This window comes from Procambarus clarkii, chromosome 64 (assembly GCF_040958095.1).
Source record: "Procambarus clarkii isolate CNS0578487 chromosome 64, FALCON_Pclarkii_2.0, whole genome shotgun sequence".
Taxonomy (NCBI): domain Eukaryota; kingdom Metazoa; phylum Arthropoda; class Malacostraca; order Decapoda; family Cambaridae; genus Procambarus; species Procambarus clarkii.
The window spans coordinates 515,325-530,092 of NC_091213.1; positions in this window are offsets into that span (position 1 = coordinate 515,325).

The window sequence follows — 14,768 nt, forward strand, 5'->3', positions numbered from 1 at the left end:
AGTCACTTACAATTAATGTATCAAGTTTTGAGACTTGTACACATTTCAGTGCAAGGAGCAAGGCAAATAGTTCGGTCTGAAGGGTAGAGGCCCAGTTGTTTATACGGACTCCCCACTCAAAGTATAAGCCATCGCCCATTGTCAGGACAACTGCACTTCCAGCTGATGTTGCATAGTGAAGTAGACTCAAAAAATCTTACGGATTCACAGTTATTATTATTAACATCTTTATTGACGAAATTTAATTACGATTTTGCCTAATCTGAGGATTTCAATTAAGTCTTATTAGAGTGAGGATAATGGTGGTATTCACTGTCACGCAGGACAGAGGGTCATACACAAGACAATAGGTCTAATCTGCAGGCTGAAGCACATATATATCATGGTTACAATCAAGGTTTTAATGTATGAATATTTAAAAACAACTTTCTATTGTGCACTGCCACACAAGGGCGGGGATGTGCACTGCCACACAAGGGCAGGGATGTGCACTGCCACACAAGGGCAGGGATGTGCACTGCCACACAAGGGCAGGGATGTGCACTGCCACACAAGGGCAGGGATGTGCACTGCCACACAAGGGCAGGGATGTGCACTGCCACACAAGGGCAGGGATGTGCACTGCCACACAAGGGCAGGGATGTGCACTGCCACACAAGGGCAGGGATGTGCACTGCCACACAAGGGCAGGGATGGTTCATAAGTGACGCAGCTTAAAAATAATATAAGACATTGTTCTTCATTCTTTAAAATGGACAAACAAATTTTGGATAAATTGTTAGGATGTCGTCCAGAACACCTGAGTCAAAGAAATAGTTACACAGTTGGTGGTACAAGAGGCCAGGAGGTCTAAAATATATTTACGGTTTCACATTCAACAATATAGTGTTCTAGTGAATGCATTATAGGCCTGTCACAGAGTTTACAATCACACACAGAGTTTACAATCTGAATATTCTGGTAGTGGCTCAGCCTCACTAACCTGCCAGATGTGTCTCTAGCCAACACGAATTACCACAATGACTACACCACATTGTCTGGTCCGGTTACTGTGCTGACCATACAAATACCTATTATTGTTGTCTCTTAAAGTTGTGATAGCATTTAATACTGCAGCTTTCAGGTCACTGGGCATTTCTTAGTTCTTCTAAACGTGAAGTAATTTCTTTAATTTGTATATTTCTAATAACTGCATTAGATAGTCCAAAGTCATAATCAATGTTTTCTTTCCTGCAAGCCTCATTGGCCAATTGATCTACAAAGTCATGTTTACCAACTCCAACATGGGATGGGATCCACACAAATTTTATACAAGAGTTATTATCATTGGCAAAAATTACATTCCATTTAATATTACAAGCAACTTCAGACATACATTGTGATGGGTTATTTAAGGACTGCAGAGCACTTTTAGAGTCACAGAAAATCACTCTACCACCATTGAGCTTAAAGTATTCAGTGGCTAGATAAATACCCAATAGTTCAGTCTGTGTACTAGACATGATCATTTCATTCCCTTTATATACTGCACATGCACAACCTGTTCTACCAGTGCCTAACTGCACAGAGCCATCAGTAAAGGCATAGGATTCAGTCGGTTTGAGATTTTGAAGATGATTGTCAATAATGTTATACATCTCATAGTTTGTGTTATACATTTATTTAACACTGATGGTGTATAATGTATAGAGACCTGCACATCTTTCCCAGGGGGAATATCGTGAACAGTTTTATCAGGACTAAGAGTTATATGAGGTTATCTTGAGATGAATTCGGGGTTTAGCGTCTCCGCGGCCCGGTCCTCGACCAGGCCTCCTTTTTGTTACATATCCTCAGGGCGCAGCCCGTAGCAGCTGTCTAACTCCCAGGTACCTATTTACTGCTAGGCGAACAGGAGCATCAGGGTTATCTTGAGGTTATCTTGAGATGATTTCGGGGCTTTAGTGTCCCCGCGGCCCGGTCCTCGACCAGGCCTCCATCCCCAGGAAGCAGCCCGTGACAGCTGACTAACACCCAGGTACCTATTTTACTGCTAGGTAACAGGGGCATAGGGTGAAAGAAACTCTGCCCATTGTTTATCGCCGGCGCCCGGGATCGACCCAGGAACCACAGGATCACAAGTCCAGCGAGCTGTCCGCTCAGCCGACCGGCTCCCCGGTCGGGTGACCCGGTTTCACCCTTTCACCCGGTTTCGACCGGGAGAAAGAAACTGTCCTGAAACTGGAAACAGAAACTGTTTCCGTCTCCACCGGGAATCGAACCCGGAACCTCAGGACTACGAATCCGCAGCGTTGTCCACTCAGCTGTCAGGCCCCTTATCAACTGAGACACACTCAGTTTCATAAGATCATTGGCACAAGGACTGAGCCACAAACTGGAAGGGTTTTCTGGCAGATATTTAGACGAGTGTGGAGAGAGGTGGGAGCTCTGACAGGCAGAGGGCACCACAGAGCAGGGACCCACCATAGAGCCAGAGCTCAACCCCCGCAAGCACTCACAGGTGAGTCCGGAGACCCAGATACGCACCTTCACTCTGAGGTCTCTGTCTTGCACTCCAGACGTAAAAAGAAAATGTTTTTATTTTGAAGGAATCGGTGAAGAAAGAGGATTGGAAAAGATGAGGGGGGGGGTTGTGGGTGTGAGGGGGGGGGTTGTGGGTGTGAGGGGGAGGTTGTGGGTGTGAGGGAGGGGTTGTGGGTGTGAGGGGGGGGTTGTGGGTGTGAGGGGGGGGGTTGTGGGTGTGAGGGAGGGGTTGTGGGTGTGAGGGGGGGGTTGTGGGTGTGAGGGGGGGGTTGTGGGTGTGAGGGGGGGGTTGTGGGTGTGAGGGGGGGGGGGTTGTGGGTGTGAGGGAGGGGGGGGGGAGGTCATGTGCTATAAATTAAAACTTGAACCTTGGACAAAATGATATATTATTTCCCGGACACAGAAGTTCGTGATAAAATGTCAGCGGAGGGTTAGTGGGATGACAGGATTAGCGAGGAGGAGTCGGCTTAACAGGGATTGGTGGGGGGGATACCGGGGGATTACTGAGGACAGCTGGGGATTGGTGGGGAAGTCTGGGGCCCTTTGGGGAGGCGGGTGATGACAAGACCACCTTGACAATGTGTAACATCGCAGCCAGTCCTCCAAACGTTTCCCAACGTCAAGAAACTGTCGTACTAAAGTGCCCTTCTCCTAACCTACCAGAGGACCCAAAACAGAAAACGGGACAGTATGTCAATTTCGCGAGCCGCTACCATTTTCCAGTAGGACAATTTTTGGCCGTAGGTAGAGTGTACGTCAAAATACGACGGGCTATTAGGCCGGCGTGTTTTGAAATTGAAATAAGATTATTGAGGTAAAATACACACAAAGGGATGAGGTAGCTCAAGCTATTCTCACCCCGTTCAGTACATCGTGTTAATACATACATAGACACACATCATAAACAATAAACATATTACCAAACATTCTGAGACCGGCGGGTTGGTTCAAGTGACAGACAACATAGCGGCGGCCGGAAGACTACTCAACCAAGAAGATATCAGCTCTGGATAACTGATTAAGTAGTTTACTTAAGATTATTTAAGATTACTTGATACCTGGTTGATGGGGTTCTGGGAGTTGTTCTACTCCCCAAGCCCGGCCCGAGGCCAGGCTTGACTTGTGAGAGTTTGGTCCACCAGGCTGTTGGTTGATACCTGGTTGATGGGGTTCTGGGAGTTGTTCTACTCCCCAAGCCCGGCCCGAGGCCAGGCTCGACTTGTGAGAGTTTGGTCCACCAGGCTGTTGCTTGGAGCGGCCCGCAGGCCCACATACCCACCACAGCCCGGTTGGTCCGGCACTCCTTGGAGGAAATTTACTCGAGTCCTTAAGATTAAGTTCCGGTGAGTTGTGGCGGGAGTCCCACACCTGGTACCTGGAGGTCAGGTGTGAATGACGACCGATAGATTTAATCTATCAGTCACCATGGAGACAGGTGTGTGGAGGCCTCCAGGTAACACACACCATAGACACAGGTGTGTGGAGGCCTCCAGGTAACACACCATGGAGACAGGTGTGTGGAGGCCTCCAGGTAATACACACCATGGTGACAGGTGTGTGGAGGCCTCCAGGTAACACACACCATGGAGACAGGTGTGTGGAGGCCTCCAGGTAACACACACCATGGAGACAGGTGTGTGGAGGCCTCCAGGTAACACACACCATGGAGACAGGTGTGTGGAGGCCTCCAGGTAACACACACCATGGAAACAGGTGTGTGGAGGCCTCCAGGTAACACACACCATGGAGACAGGTGTGTGGAGGCCTCCATGTAACACACACCATGGAGACAGGTGTGTGGAGGCCTCCAGGTAACACACACCATGGAGACAGGTGTGTGGAGGCCTCCAGGTAACACACACCATAGACACAAGTGTGGGGAGGCCTCCAGGTAACACACACCATAGACACAGGTGTGGGGAGGCCTCCAGGTAATACACACCATGGACACAGGTGTGTGGAGGCCTCCAGGTAACACACACCATAGACACAGGTGTGGGGAGGCCTCCAGGTAATACACACCATGGAGACAGGTGTGGGGAGGCCTCCAGGTAACACACACCATAGACACAGGTGTGGGGAGGCCTCCAGGTAATACACACCATAGACACAGGTGTGGGGAGGCCTCCAGGTAACACACACCATAGACACAGGTGTGGGGAGGCCTCCAGGTAACACACACCATAGACACAGGTGTGGGGAGGCCTCCAGGTAACACACACCATGGAGACAGGTGTGTGGAGGCCTCCAGGTAACACACACCATGGAGACAGGTGTGTGGAGGCCTCCAGGTAACACACACCATAGACACAGGTGTGGGGAGGCCTCCAGGTAATACACACCATGGAGACAGGTGTGTGGAGGCCTCCAGGTAACACACACCATGGAGGCAGGTGTGGGGAGGCCTCCAGGTAATACACACCATAGACACAGGTGTGTGGAGGCCTCCAGGTAACACACACCATAGACACAGGTGTGTGGAGGCCTCCAGGTAACACACACCATAGACACAGGTGTGGGGAGGCCTCCAGGTAATACACACCATGGAGACAGGTGTGTGGAGGCCTCCAGGTAACACACACCATGGAGACAGGTGTGGGGAGGCCTCCAGGTAACACACACCATAGACACAGGTGTGTGGAGGCCTCCAGGTAACACACACCATGGAGACAGGTGTGGGGAGGCCTTCAGGTAACACACACCATAGACACAGGTGTGGGGAGGCCTCCAGGTAACACACACCATAGACACAGGTGTGTGGAGGCCTCCAGGTAACACACACCATGGAGACAGGTGTGTGGAGGCCTACAGGTAACACACACCATGGAGACAGGTGTGGGGTGGCCTCCAGGTAACACACCATGGAGACAGGTGTGGGGAGGCCTCCAGGTAATACACACCATAGACACAGGTGTGTGGAGGCCTCCAGGTAACACACACCATGGAGACAGGTGTGTGGAGGCCTCCAGGTAACACACACCATAGACACAGGTGTGTGGAGGCCTCCAGGTAACACACACCATGGAGACAGGTGTGTGGAGGCCTCCAGGTAACACACACCATAGACACAGGTGTGTGGAGGCCTCCAGGTAATACACACCATGTTTTGTTTTTTAATGGGCTGGGGGGGGGGGGAGTAAAGAGGAAGGAGAGGCACAGGTGAAGGGAAGTATAGAAGTGGGAAATACAGTGAGAGGTATGAAAGCAGGCGGCGGGCTGTCCGCCTTGCTGACACCATGTGTGGGTGTTGGCAGCTAAGCTAAGCTGGCTCCCTCTTGTCAGGGAGCTGTGAGTGTGTGAGAGGTTCTTCACATGTGTTTCACCATATATGGATGTCTATAGATGAATACTGTGTAGCATTCATATATACACATATATGGATGTCCATAGATGAATACTGTGTAGCATTCATATATACACACTCCGATGCTTCCACACAAGAGCCAAAGCTCAACCCCCGCAAGCACAAATAGGTGAGTACACATGTTGGTCTGTTTAAGTCAGTTGAGGTTATTTAGGATGGACGTAAACAGAAAAGGGAGAAAAATGGTCGGAGAGGTCACTGGATGTTGAGCTAAAGGTCAGGCCAGGTCAGGTCAGACCAGGTCAGGTCAGACCAGACCAGGCCAGGTCAGGCCAGGTCAGGTCAGACCAGACCAGGCCAGGTCACTGAGAGTTGGGGCCGACTCGGGTTCAGATTACTTTATGGAGATCATAAAATACTTCCCAGATGGATCTTGGTTATCTTGAGATGATTTCGGGGCTTTTAGTGTCCCCGCGGCCCGGTCCTCGACCAGGCCTCCACCCCCCAGGAAGCAGCCCGTGACAGCTGACTAACACCCAGGTACCTATTTTACTGCTAGGTAACAGGGGCATAGGGTGAAAGAAACTCTGCCCATTGTTTCTCGCCGGCGCCTGGGATCGAACCCGGGACCACAGAATCACAAGTCCAGCGTGCTGTCCGCTCGGCCGACCGGCTCCCATGGATAGTGTAAGTTAGGGTATTTCTTTCCTCCTCAAATTAAGTGAGGTAGTGTTGTGAGGTGTGCCCCCTCTCCTCCCCCCCCAGGCCCTACAGCAGGGGGGTGGGGGGGAGAGGGGGGGTGACACTAGGGCAGTGTCAGGCCGTGACAACCTCCCCCCCTCCCCCCCTCTCCTCTTGTGTCGTATCATTGCTGTTTTTAGAGTCATGAGTGGTGCTGGCCTCCACTACCACCTCCTCTAGTGCCTGGATGGTGTGGTGTGGTCATGAGTCACTCATGACTCTCCTGAGTACTGTACCACGCCCTCCATCCGTTTCCCTGTCCGCCTCACTGGCCAAGCTATCCGTCCGTCCCCACTGGCCAAGCTGTCCGTCCGCCCCCACTGGCCAAGCTATCCGTCCGTCCCCACTGGCCAAGCTGTCCGTCCGTCCCCACTGGCCAAGCTATCCGTCCGTCCCCACTGGCCAAGCTATCCGTCCGTCCCCACTGGCCAAGCTGTCCGTCCGTCCCCATTGGCCAAGCTGTCCGTCCGCCCCCACTGGCCAAGCTATCCGTCCGTCCCCACTGGCCAAGCTGTCCGTCCGCCCCCACTGGCCAAGCTATCCGTCCGCCCCACTGGCCAAGCTATCCGTCCGCCCCCACTGGCCAAGCTATCCGTCCGTCCCCACTGGCCAAGCTATCCGTCTGCCCCCACTGGCCAAGCTATCCGTCTGCCCCCACTGGCCAAGCTATCCGTCTGCCCCCACTGGCCAAGCTATCCGTCCGTCCCCACTGGCCAAGCACTACGACAAAGTCACTGAGGCATTAGAAGAGAAACAAAATGCTGATGTGATATACACGGACTTCGCAAAGGCTTTCGATAAATGTGACCATGGCGTGATAGCACACAAAATGAAGTCAATGGGAATAACCGGTAAAGTAGGACGCTGGATACTCAGTTTTCTGTCAAACAGGACTCAGCGAGTAACTGTCAACCATATAAAATCTAGTCCAAGTGCAGTGAAAAGCTCTGTACCTCAGGGTACAGTCCTTGCACCGCTGCTTTTCCTTATTCTCATATCAGATATAGACAAAAATACAAGTCACAGCTTCGTATCATCCTTTGCAGATGACACAAAAATCAGTATGAAAATTACCTCGGCTGAGGACATTGAAAAACTTCAAGCTGATATTAATAAAGTTTTCGAATGGGCATCAGAAAATAACATGATGTTTAACAGTGATAAATTCCAGGTACTCAGGTACGGTAAAAATGAGGACCTTAAACATAATACAGAGTACAAAACACAATCAAATGTACCCATAGTAGGAAAACAGCATGTAAAGGATTTGGGAATAATGATGTCTGACGACCTAACGTTTAAGGAGCATAACCAAGCAAATATTGCGACAGCCAGAAAAATGATAGGATGGATTACGAGAACTTTCAAATCCAGGGATCCCATCACAATGGTTGTACTCTTCAAGTCACTTGTGTTGTCCCGTCTTGAGTACTGCTCAGTACTCACTTCCCCCTTCAGAGCAGGAGAGATTGCTGAAATAGAGGGAATACAGAGAACATATACGGCACGCATAGATGCAATAAAGCACCTAAATTATTGGGATCGTCTCAAAGCCCTCCAAATGTACTCGCTAGAAAGAAGACGAGAGAGATATCAAATAATATACACCTGGAAGATACTGGAGGGCCAAGTACCAAATCTACACAGTAAAATAACAACGTACTGGAGTAAACGATATGGAAGAAAATGTAGAATAGAACCAGTGAAGAGCAGAGGTGCCATAGGCACAATCAGAGAACACTGTATAAACATCAGAGGTCCGCGGTTGTTCAACGTCCTCCCAGCAAGCATAAGAAATATTGCCGGAACAACCGTGGACATTTTCAAGAGGAAACTAGATTTATTCCTCCAAGGAGTGTCGGACCAACCGGGCTGTGGTGGGTATGTGGGCCTGCGGGCCGCTCCAAGCAACAGCCTGGTGGACCAAACTCTCACAAGTCAAGCCTGGCCTCGGGCCGGGCTTGGGGAGTAGAAGAACTCCCAGAACCCCATCAACCAGGTACCCAAGCTATCCGTCCGCCCCACTGGCCAAGCTATCCGTCCGCCTACACTGCCCAAGCTATCCGTCCGCCTACACTGGCCAAGCTATCCGTCCGCCCCACTGGCCAAGCTACCCGTCCGCCCCACTGGCCAAGCTATCCGTCCGCCCCACTGGCCAAGCTACCCGTCCGCCCCACTGCCCAAGCTATCCGTCCGCCCCACTGGCCAAGCTATCCGTCCGCCCCACTGCCCAAGCTATCCGTCCGCCCCACTGGCCAAGCTACCCGTCCGCCTACACTGCCCAAGCTATCCGTCCGCCTACACTGGCCAAGCTATCCGTCCGCCCCACTGGCCAAGCTATCCGTCCGCCCCACTGGCCAAGCTATCCGTCCGCCCCACTGGCCAAGCTACCCGTCCGCCCCACTGCCCAAGCTATCCGTCCGCCCCACTGGCCAAGCTACCCGTCCGCCCCACTGCCCAAGCTATCCGTCCGCCCCACTGGCCAAGCTACCCGTCCGCCCCCACTGGCCAAGCTATCCGTCCGCCCCCACTGGCCAAGCTATCCGTCCGCCCCACTGGCCAAGCTATCCGTCCGCCTACACTGGCCAAGCTATCCGTCCGCCCCACTGGCCAAGCTATCCGTCCGCGTGAGCAGGAAGACCTTGGGTCCCACGCCCTGCTGTGTTTACAAGGTGCTGGGAGCGCCTTGAACCACCCGTGTGAGGCCAAGAACGCTCGGCCTTGTGTAAACCTGGAGTGATGTCTCAGTGCGCCTCGGTAAACTCGGCCAGGGAGCAGCACCGTGGCTAGTCACCCTGGCTCTACACAACGGCACTCAAACAATAACAGTTTATTGAATCCAAACATTTCTGCTTGTTAATAGAATGTTGAGAGTGGAGCAAACGCCGTAAGAGACGGCTCTGAGCGACAGTGTTTAGTCCAGTGTTATGAACTGTTTGTGGTGTTAGTGTTGGGTCTGATGGTATGTATATATATGTATATATATGTATATGTATGTATTGTATATGATGTCAGCTGGTAATGAGTGTGTCCCTCGGGAGCGTAACCACCTGGCCGCCCTGGCTGATCATTGTTTACCTCTAATACATTGCATGTTAGGTGGATAACAGTAATCATTGTTGGACACTCTGAATGTAGTTAGCATTTACACGCCTATTTACAGCCTATTTACACTACTTACACCTATTTACAGCACTCACGCCTTGTAAACTGGTTTACTATGATAGTGAAAGTGTCAGTCGCTCCAGGTAGGACAACAAAGAGCACGTGCTCCTACCAGTCCTCGTGGCGCAGTGGTAACACTCGCCCCGCGCACCTTTCCCCCAGCGATTTGGCCTGGGTTCGTATCCTGGCCAGGGAGGATTGACTGGGCGCCAATCCTGAACTGTAGCCTCTGTTGACCCAACAGTAAAATAGCTACCTGGTTGTTTAACGATTTGAGGGGTCGTATTCCGGGGAACATGGGACTAAGGACCTGTACACAACTCTTGTATATATATAAACAAAATAAAATACAATAAAATATAGTCTGATAGCTCGCCTTGTGTAGCCGGAGGGCACACGGCCGGAGTGCACACGGCCGGAGGGCACACGGCCGGAGGGCACACGGCCGGAGGGCACACGGCCGGAGGGCACACGGCCGGAGGGCACACGGCCGGAAGGTCGGAAACCTTCCTGAGAGATTTACTGCTACTCTCTGCAGCTTTATAGACAACAGAACTGCTAGGCTTAATATCGGCAGCTACTTGGGTGACGTAATAAAACTGAAAAGTGGAGTACCACGAGGAAGCTGCCTCTCCCCCACTCTATTCAGTATATATACAGCTGACCTGCCCCAACCCCAACATGGAGAATACATCACATACGCTGATGATGTCACCTAAATAATTTGCCAACCGGGCCCATCAAAGCCGCTACTAGCCGACAAGACCAAGGCAGCAATTGAACTCATAAACAACTTTGAGAAGCAATGGAAAATTAGCACCAACAAACAAAAGTTCCAAATAATACACATTGCGAAAAGAAACCCGGACCCCATCATTCTTGATAACCAGCCGATCCAATACGCGGAGGTCGGCAGAATACTGGGTCTCATGATCAATAGAACAGGGATACAAATTCATGTAAGGGACCGACTAAACAAAGCCAAAGCAGCCTGAGGGGATTCAGAAACCTCAGTACTAACATACAGATACACCAATATAAAGCTCTAGTTCTGCCGCATCTAGAGTATCCTGGTTGATACCTGGTTGGTGGGGTTCTGGGAGTTCTTCTACTCCCCAAGCCCCGGGAGTAGAAGCCCGGGCTTGGCCCGGTCAAGCCCGGCCCGAGGCCAGGCTTGACTTGTGAGAGTTTGGTCCACTAGGCTCCCCCAGTATCTCTACACACCATAAAGATAACTAACATGCAGAAACTGCAAGCAGTGCAAAATAAGGCGCTAAGGAGAGCAGCAAAACACCGTCCACCATATGATCAGACAATCCAGGAGCTCCATGAACTCCTGAACATACAGCCACTAAACATCAGACTACAGCACCAAGCCATCAGGGTGTGGAACACCATCCTAATGTTAGAGGACCCAATGTTAGACAGGTTACTCCAAGATGAGACGCCCCGCTCCCACAGCTGGTGGCCCAAGATGAGACGCCCCGCTCCCACAGCTGGTGGCCCAAGATGAGACGCCCCGCTCCCACAGCTGGTGGCCCAAGATGAGACGCCCCGCTCCCACAGCTGGTGGCCCAAGATGAGACGCCCCGCTCCCACAGCTGGTGGCCCAAGATGAGACGCCCCGCTCCCACAGCTGGTGGCCCAAGATGAGACGCCCCGCTCCCACAGCTGGTGGCCCAAGATGAGACGCCCCGCTCCCACAGCTGGTGGCCCAAGATGAGACGCCCCGCTCCCACAGCTGGTGGCCCAAGATGAGACGCCCCGCTCCCACAGCTGGTGGCCCAAGATGAGACGCCCCGCTCCCACAGCTGGTGGCCCAAGATGAGACGCCCCGCTCCCACAGCTGGTGGCCCAAGATGAGACGCCCCGCTCCCACAGATGGTGGCCCAAGATGAGACGCCCCGCTCCCACAGCTGGTGGCCCAAGATGAGACGCCCCACTCCCACAGCTGGTGGCCCAAGATGAGACGCCCCACTCCCACAGCTGGTGGCCCAAGATGAGACGCCCCGCTCCCACAGCTGGTGGCCCAAGATGAGACGCCCCACTCCCACAGCTGGTGGCTCAAGATGAGACGCCCCGCTCCCACAGCTGGTGGCTCAAGATGAGACGCCCCGCTCCCACAGCTGGTGGCCCAAGATGAGACGCCCCGCTCCCACAGCTGGTGGCTCAAGATGAGACGCCCCGCTCCCACAGCTGGTGGCCCAAGATGAGACGCCCCGCTCCCACAGCTGGTGGCCCAAGATGAGACGCCCCGCTCCCACAGCTGGTGGCCCAAGATGAGACGCCCCGCTCCCACAGCTGGTGGCCCAAGATGAGACGCCCCGCTCCCACAGCTGGTGGCCCAAGATGAGACGCCCCACTCCCACAGCTGGTGGCCCAAGATGAGACGCCCCGCTCCCACAGCTGGTGGCTCAAGATGAGACGCCCCGCTCCCACAGCTGGTGGCCCAAGATGAGACGCCCCGCTCCCACAGCTGGTGGCTCAAGATGAGACGCCCCGCTCCCACAGCTGGTGGCTCAAGATGAGACGCCCCGCTCCCACAGCTGGTGGCCCAAGATGAGACGCCCCGCTCCCACAGCTGGTGGCCCAAGATGAGACGCCCCGCTCCCACAGCTGGTGGCCCAAGATGAGACGCCCCGCTCCCACAGCTGGTGGCCCAAGATGAGACGCCCCGCTCCCACAGATGGTGGCCCAAGATGAGACGCCCCGCTCCCACAGCTGGTGGCCCAAGATGAGACGCCCCGCTCCCACAGATGGTGGCCCAAGATGAGACGCCCCGCTCCCACAGCTGGTGGCCCAAGATGAGACGCCCCGCTCCCACAGCTGGTGGCCCAAGATGAGACGCCCCGCTCCCACAGCTGGTGGCCCAAGATGAGACGCCCCGCTCCCACAGCTGGTGGCCCAAGATGAGACGCCCCGCTCCCACAGCTGGTGGCCCAAGATGAGACGCCCCGCTCCCACAGCTGGTGGCCCAAGATGAGACGCCCCGCTCCCACAGCTGGTGGCCCAAGATGAGACGCCCCACTCCCACAGCTGGTGGCCCAAGATGAGACGCCCCGCTCCCACAGATGGTGGCCCAAGATGAGACGCCCCACTCCCACAGCTGGTGGCCCAAGATGAGACGCCCCGCTCCCACAGCTGGTGGCCCAAGATGAGACGCCCCGCTCCCACAGCTGGTGGCCCAAGATGAGACGCCCCACTCCCACAGCTGGTGGCCCAAGATGAGACGCCCCGCTCCCACAGCTGGTGGCCCAAGATGAGACGCCCCGCTCCCACAGCTGGTGGCCCAAGATGAGACGCCCCACTCCCACAGCTGGTGGCCCAAGATGAGACGCCCCACTCCCACAGCTGGTGGCCCAAGATGAGACGCCCCGCTCCCACAGCTGGTGGCCCAAGATGAGACGCCCCACTCCCACAGCTGGTGGCCCAAGATGAGACGCCCCGCTCCCACAGATGGTGGCCCAAGATGAGACGCCCCGCTCCCACAGCTGGTGGCCCAAGATGAGACGCCCCGCTCCCACAGCTGGTGGCCCAAGATGAGACGCCCCGCTCCCACAGCTGGTGGCCCAAGATGAGACGCCCCGCTCCCACAGCTGGTGGCCCAAGATGAGACGCCCCGCTCCCACAGCTGGTGGGCCAAGATGAGACGCCCCGCTCCCACAGCTGGTGGCCCAAGATGAGACGCCCCACTCCCACAGCTGGTGGCCCAAGATGAGACGCCCCGCTCCCACAGCTGGTGGCTCAAGATGAGACGCCCCACTCCCACAGCTGGTGCCCCAAGACGAGACGCCCCGCTCCCACAGCTGGTGGCCCAAGATGAGACGCCCCACTCCCACAGCTGGTGGCCCAAGATGAGACGCCCCGCTCCCACAGCTGGTGGCTCAAGATGAGACGCCCCACTCCCACAGCTGGTGCCCCAAGACGAGACGCCCCGCTCCCACAGCTGGTGGCCCAAGATGAGACGCCCCGCTCCCACAGCTGGTGGCCCAAGATGAGACGCCCCGCTCCCACAGCTGGTGGCCCAAGATGAGACGCCCCGCTCCCACAGCTGGTGGCCCAAGATGAGACGCCCCGCTCCCACAGCTGGTGGCCCAAGATGAGACGCCCCGCTCCCACAGCTGGTGGCCCACTACCTGGAGTCGTAGACGTTGAGACGGAGCTTGGAGCAGAGCAGAGAGCTGAGTGAGGCCGGATGGCGGAGCTCTATGTGGGAGAGCGTTGTAGCTGGATGAGGTCGTAGTCTGCTGCCTGTTCTGTGTCGAAGATACGCAGAGTGCTACATTCTTGACTGTAGAAATTGTACTGTTGTCTATTCGATGATAAAGATTAAGCCACCCAAGAGGTGGCACGGGCACGAATAGCCCGCAAGTCCTGATAAAACTGTTCATTATATTCCCCCTGGGAAAGATGTGCAGGTCTCTATACATTATACACCATCAGTGTAAAACAAATGTATAACACTGAAACTATGAGATGTATAACATTAGAAGCTATTGACAGTCGTCTTTAAAATCTCAAACCAACAGAATCCTATGCCTTTACTGATGGCTCTGTGCAGTTAGGCACTGGTAGAACAGGTTGTGCACGTGCAGTATATAAAGGGAATAAAATGATCATGTCTAGTACACAGAGACTGAACAACTGGGCAAGCACGACACAGACTGATTGATTGGTGAAGATTAAGCCATCCAAAAGGTGGCACGGGCATGAATAGCCCGTAAGTGGTGGCTCTTTTGAGCCATTACCAGTATCAAGAGCTGATACTGGAGATCTGTGGAGGTGCAACTGCACCCTGCGTGACGGGAGATGTCTCCCGGACCAAATGGTGGTTGTCTATTCTCATATCGCTTCCTTATATTTGGTGACTGCCCCTCACCTTACTCTACTAGGGTAGGAGGATGTGAGAACTGTTACCTGTAATTAGAAATAGGATTATAGCTTGTGTACTTAGTGCTAATTAGTTACGCCATAAACATAATGAGATAATGGAGCTCTAAGGGTAATAAGTAATATCGTAAAATTAATCGGGTAA